A 6,572-nucleotide genomic window follows, 5' to 3' on the forward strand; every position below is an offset into this window, starting at 1 on the left:
GAGGGATGAGCAAAGGAGAAAAAAGGGAGAGAACCGATGTTCACTTGGGACCAAGGGATCTTGTTCTATTTAACTCTTCAAGTGAAAAATGGGGTGAACCATGGCTGGATATTCAAGGTCGGGGTTCTAAACGTGATTTGTGTATTAGGACCAGAGGTAAGATAGAAACACATCATATCCAGATTTCTGCGATTCAGTAAGGTCACTGAAGGACAAGATAAGAAAAGGTGGAGGGGCCAAGGGTCTGTTGTTTGTTTTCGTCAACTTGACACAAATCTAGGTATATGTAAAGAGGAACTCTTAATTGAGACAACGCCTTCATGAGATTGTCCTGTAGGCATCTCTCTAGGTCTTTTTCTTGATTAATGAATAGTGCAGGAGGTCTGGTTCACTGTGGGTAGAGCCACCCTGGGCAGGCGGTCCTGTGTTGTATAACAAAGCAGATGGAGTAAGGCAGTAAGCAGCGCTCCTCCAAGCTTCTGCTCCAGTTTTTGCCTTCAGGTTCCTGCCCTGCTTCAGTTTCTGTCTGACTTCCCTCAGTGATGGATAATTACGTGGAAGTTTAAGAAGAAATAAACCCTTTCCTCCCCGTGTTACTTTTGGTCAGTGTTTTATTTCAGCAATAAAAGCTAACTAGACCAGAGGCCACTCTAACTTTTGTGCTAAGAATTGCCTGAGCTGTCTCAAGAGTCATCTCAATTTTTATCTTATTGTACTCCACATCCAATTTATCAATAAGTCTCTTTTACAGTGATTACTTTGATTCCTGCCACCACAATCCAACACTTGGATTATTTCAGGAGTTTATAACTGCTTCAACATTGACTCTCTCTCTCTCCCATTCTCAGCACAAAAGCCAGTGTTCCTTCTAAAAAACGTTTTTATTGATTCCTTGTGAATTTCACATCCCCAGATCCTCTTATAGCTGCTCTTCAGTCTTGCAACCTCCCCCCAAAATAAACACACACACACACACACACACACACACACACACACACACACATGCACACGCGTGTGCACACACACATAAGCATAGAATAATCTCATCGTGGAAGCTGTAGTATGTCGGTGTATCCCACAGGATATCCCTGGGTCTATACATCTTCACTTGCAAATGTTCATTGCAATGAGTTGTTGGTCTGCCTTGAGGTCTCTGGCTTCTGTAACATCATCAATATTGGATCCTCATCAGGACTTCTTCCTGTTATCCTGTTGTTGCCGTGTGTCATGGAGATCCTGGAGCTTTGGAACAGCAGGGCAGACTCTTTCATGCACTCCAACAGTTTACAGATTATATTATGTCCTGGAGTGGGTCAACTCAGAGCCCTGGATCTGGGCCTGGGTCCTAGATGAGCTGGTTAGCCCACCAGCTCTCCCTCATCCACACCACCAGGGGGATCTCTCCAACACTTCTCCAGCTAGGCCACCCAATGCCACCATTGGCAGGAGGCAGGGTCAACCCTCCTGCTCTCAAGCCCTTCAGGTCTGCTCACCTGCATCATTCACAGGCAGCTCCACTGTGCAGCTCAGTCAAAGTGCCAGGCTAATTCTCCCAAGTGCTGCAGCCTGTGAGGGGCTGGCCCAGCTCTCCTGCTCTCACATCCTTTTGGGGCTGGCTCCACTGTGCTACCCAGGTGAGGTGCAAGGCCCAGTCTTCTGAATGCTGCAACAGGTGAGAGGCAGGGACAGCTCATCTGCTCTCATGACTGCAAATGGTGAGAGGTCACAGTGGGAGGGCATCACCCCCACACCTGTGCCACCTCACAGCAGAAGAATGGCCCTTAGGGCTGTCTCACTTGTGTTCCTGCCACTAGGGCTAGCTCTCCAGGCAAGGTACAGGGCCCAGTCTCCCAAATGCTTCAGCCTGCTAGGTCAGTTTTCAGACTGGTGGTCCACAGGTCTCTGTCTGTTTTCCTCCTTCCTTGCTCTGTTGTGTGGTGGTAGGTGGGGCTCTCTGTGTCCCGTCTATGCCATGGGGCTGAGGGCAGGTCTGTGGGCATCATTCCCTGCCTACACAGTGTGGTATGGTGAAAGGCATGTCTCTGCCCATCTTTCTCCTCCCGTGCTGCACTGCCTGGAATTGATTTGATTTTCATATGTCCTAGGCATAAAACAGCCTTGGCCACCAAACCATGCATCAAACTAGGATGAACAAAGGACTGGCATCTGTCTGCTCTGTCCCTGGATGATACAAGAACAACACCAACAATAAGGTATCTCTTTTCCCATTGCCAGGGGAGCTGGGGGTATGTTGTTGTAAAAATATAAAAATAAAAGAGTATTGTTGTCTATTACCCCTCTGGGTCGCACCTCAGTGCCCCAAGATATCTGCTAGATACCTTGGCGGAAACACATCCCAGCCACACGCTTTCCTACACTCAAACCCTCACATAAAAGAACACACAACACAATAATCTTTGACCCAATCGGTAAGATATAATTGCCCACTTAAACATACAAAGCCCAGCACCATCCATCCCTTAGGAACATTGATAACAACCTGTAAATACACAGAGCAGAATCTTAATGTCACCTGCCATGGCTTCTCCCCTCTCTTCGTCTCCTGTCTCTGTTCCAGTCTCCTCCTCTTCCTTCAAACTTCTCTCCCGCCCATCCTTCCTTCTCTTCCAATGACAGGCCTCCGTCTATCCTGTACCTGCCCTTCACCTGTACTTTACAAATTCAGTGGAGAGGCTCTGGTGAAGTCACCAGAGTCCTGAGTATGTAACAGGGCAGCTGTCCTTGGGGCAGTGGAATTAGCATCAAAATACAGATAACAACAACAACACAACAGGGGTATGTGTTTCTTTTAATGGGTAGGATCATGTCACTATTGGTAAACTTTCCAGTGATTTCTTTTGTCATTGAGTGGGAAACAAACAAACAGAAAAGAAATTCTTTGCTGCAGTGGTTTTTACACAGAGGTTATATTTTGGTTAGTCTGAGATATTTGATTGTTTGCTTATTGTTTGTTTATAAATATTAGTAGCATTATCTCACTCTTAAAGTGTTCTGGATTATATGATAAAGTATGTCACCTGTATTAGATTTGTGGTCTGGCCCCTCGGCTGTCTCTGTATTTTCTTATTATGTCACTGTACTTTGTCCATTTCATTTCCGGATAGTTTTATGTCAACTTGGCCAAGTTATCTGAAAGGAGAGAAACTCAATTAAGAAAATACCTCCACCATACAGGGCTATTGGTAAGCCTGTAGGGCATTTTATTAATTAATGATTGATGGGGGAGGCCTCATCCCACTGTGGGTAGTTATCTCTTTGCCAGTGATTCTGGATTCTATAAGAAAGCAGGCTGAGCAAGCCATGAGGAGCAAGCCAGTAAAAAGTACCCCTCCATGTCAGCTGCATCATCTCCTGCCTCCCAGTTCCCATCCTGCTTGAGTTCCTGTCCTGACTTCCTTTAATGATGGACTACTACAGTGGAAGTGTAAGTCAAATTAACCCTTTTCTCCCCACCTTGCATTTGGTCATGGTATTTTACATAGCAATAGTAACCCTAAGACAGGAGTCAAACTGGATTGTACTTCAGGACCTTGTAACTGATATTCTGCTCAGATAGTGCGTGCTTTAGGATATCTGCACAGCTTGTCCCTATGTTCCTCCAAATATCTGCTCAAATGCAGTAATTGTTGGTTCTTTGGTCTATGGATACCTTCCACGTTTTAGGTTCTGGAAGCCAGTTTTGTTATCTGGAGAGATGCAGCTGGGTTGTCCTAACAGAAACACACAGGATGGCGTAAGAAGAAAGAGAGAGGCTATTCTGTTTCTGGTGATGATCTCATCTCCAGCAGAGCATGTTTGGTTCCAACATGCCACAGGTGGTGATGACATAGGGCTGTTAACTCTGGGTACCTTAAAGACTCCTATAGCTAGGGCGTGGTGGCAGGAAATAGAGGAGCAGGATAGAGGTGAATGTGGATTCTAGAAGCCTTTGCTGGCCAAGCAGATCTTGACATGCAAAGGGCTACCTCAGGTCCTTGTAGGAGCAGGTGGGTTGTGAAACAGATCATCCCAGTGGGTAGGCTTCTTCATGGGATGTCCTCGATAGCGTGGATTGTCAACTTGACACAGCCTAGAGCCATCTGAGTGGAAAGTCTCCATTGAGAAACCACCTATGTCAGATTGTTCTGTGGGAAAGTCTGTGGTATTGTTTTCATTGTTAACGGATGTGGGAGGGACCAGCACACTGAGGGCAGTGTCATTCCCTGGGCAGGTGTCCTGGACTGTATAAGAAAGTTAGTTATGCATGAACCTGAGAGTGGGCCAGCAAGCAGCATTCCTCTGTGGTTTCTGCTTGGCTATAAGTTTTCTGTTTGGAGATGATTGTGCATGGAAGGAAAAGCAGTCTTGCCTTCAGGCTCCTGCCTTGAGTCTCTGTTCCAACTTCCCTCAGTGATGGACTGCCAACCTGGAAGTAAAAGATGAAATAATCTCTTTTCCCCCCAAGTTGCTTTTTTGTCAGATTTATTTTATCACAATAGAGAGAAAGCTACAATAGGGGTTGTGGGCTGAATTACAGTTTTCCTCACATTTACATGCTCAAGTGATAACCCTTGGTACTTTGGAATGCGACTGTGTCCAGAGACTTTGGGGTTTCTAAAGGTCATTAGATTTGTCACTAGCTTAACATAACTGGTGTCTTTGGAGAAAATTCAGATCAGAGTGGAGAGACGTCTGTGCAGACACAGGGAGAGAATTTTTGTGTTGACTCCGTCACAGGGTGATCAGGTAGCTCATTAAATACTATTCTGGGTGTGTCTATGAGTGAGGTTAGCATTCAAATCATCAGGCTAAGGAAAGATCATGGCCATTCTGGCATATGGGTGAGCCTCATCCAATCTACTGAGCAGAACAAAGGACAGGCTGAAGGAGAATCCACTCTCTGCCTATATTTTGCCTGGTTTATGAGTTGTGTACTTTTGGAGACAGACTCAGATTGGAATATACACAGATCATGATTCTCCAGTCTTCAAATACAGACTGGAACTCTAGTGTCAGTATTCCTGAGTCTCTAGCTTGCTGACAGAATTTTAGGAATTCCTGTCCTATATAACCTCCTGAACCAGCATTGTAGTATCAATCAGTCAACCAACCAACTAACCAATCAATAATCCATCCATATTGGTTGGATAATAATCCAATCATATCGGTTCTGTTTTTCTGTAGAGTTAGAAGTTAGTAATACCATGACTATTTACCAGTCAAAGGGGAGAGCTTCAGGGAAAAAAAAATCAGTCCTGCTGACCCCTGCTAGCTCTCTAGTACTATAAGAAAGCACCCATGTCAGATTGACCTGTGGGAAAGCCTGTGCATATTGTTTTAATTGTTAACTGATGTGAGAGAGACCAGTCCACTGAGGGCAGTGTCATTCCCTGGGCATGGCTTTGTACCCTCAGTCTATGGTACTTTGCTATACAGCCCTAGAGAACTCATTCAGGCAGAGAGGGCTTCTTCGTAGTACCTGACCCTGGGTACCGTACCTCTCCTTCCTTCTTCACTTTGGGGCTGTTACCATCGTAAAGCAGTAACTACTGTACTGCCATTTTTTGTTCAAAATATCCAGGGTGGCTTAATTTTCTGACTAAACCCTAAGTGATACAGTATTTGTTATTAAGAATGTCAGCACACAATGTTAGATAAATGCGGGCCAGATTCCAGAACTTTCAAAATAGATATCACCATGAGAAGCTAGCTCAATTACTCTCTGTTTGCTTGTCTAGTTAGCTGAAACCTGGACCTAATAGATTCATTATTAATTCAGAGAGCTCAATGTTCCATAACTTCCCTGTTATCATGAAAAAGAAGAAATCCGAAGACTAAGAGAAAAGGTTGGATGGATTTTTTTTCATCATGACTCTCCCTCATTCCTGTAGGAAGACAGGGTATTCAGAGACACATTGATGGGAGAAACACAGCCATCATCCCAAGATCCACGGTGTCTGTCTCCTGCCAGCTGCAGGTGAAAGTGATGGCTGTCATCATTATGAAGTGCTTTGAGAGTGGCTAAACCATGTGGCAGCATTAAGTTCCTGGGACAACGTGAACTGGATCACTGAAAAGGTTGGCAGGGATAGAGTGGGAATCAGAACGCTGTACCCAGTTTGGCTATTTTATCAGTGCCTTTAGGACTGCCAGATGTGCAGCCAAGTGAACTAGAAATGTGATCACAAACATTGGGAGCTGAGCAAAGGACAATGATGCTGTCAATTGCTAATGTGGTAGAGAATGGTATACTTTCACTGTGATCCCAGACACAAGCCAGTCAGAGACTGGATGCCTCTTAAGATGGAGTCTCCTTGAGGAAGAGAGTCTGTTTGGGCATGGGGTTTCCTGTGCTCACAGATAAGCACCGGGAAAGCCAGGAATGTTAAATGTCCAGGGCTGTCTTTTCAAAAAAAAGCTGCATGACCTGTGCTCTGACCAGAAGGCTGGGAGCAGATGTGATTAATAGTTTTGTGACCTTTGCACTATTTGTGTGGCCAAGATGGATGTCCCTGAGACCCTTACTGTGAACTTGACCATTTATAGAACCTATCTTTGTGAAAGATGTCCCA

General features: G+C 45.1%; 1 non-coding gene across 1 annotated transcript; it reads right to left on the reverse strand.

The window, feature by feature from the left end:
• Positions 1 to 2,092: 2,092 nt before the first annotated feature.
• On the reverse strand, positions 2,093 to 2,240 carry LOC120093428 (small nucleolar RNA SNORA48). Its single transcript, XR_005486489.1, has one exon. It is a non-coding gene; the product is annotated as a small nucleolar RNA SNORA48 (small nucleolar RNA).
• Between the last annotated feature and the right edge of the window lie 4,332 nt (positions 2,241 to 6,572).

The sequence above is a fragment of the Rattus norvegicus genome, chromosome 6 (assembly GCF_036323735.1).
Source record: "Rattus norvegicus strain BN/NHsdMcwi chromosome 6, GRCr8, whole genome shotgun sequence".
Classification (NCBI taxonomy): Eukaryota; Metazoa; Chordata; class Mammalia; order Rodentia; family Muridae; genus Rattus; species Rattus norvegicus.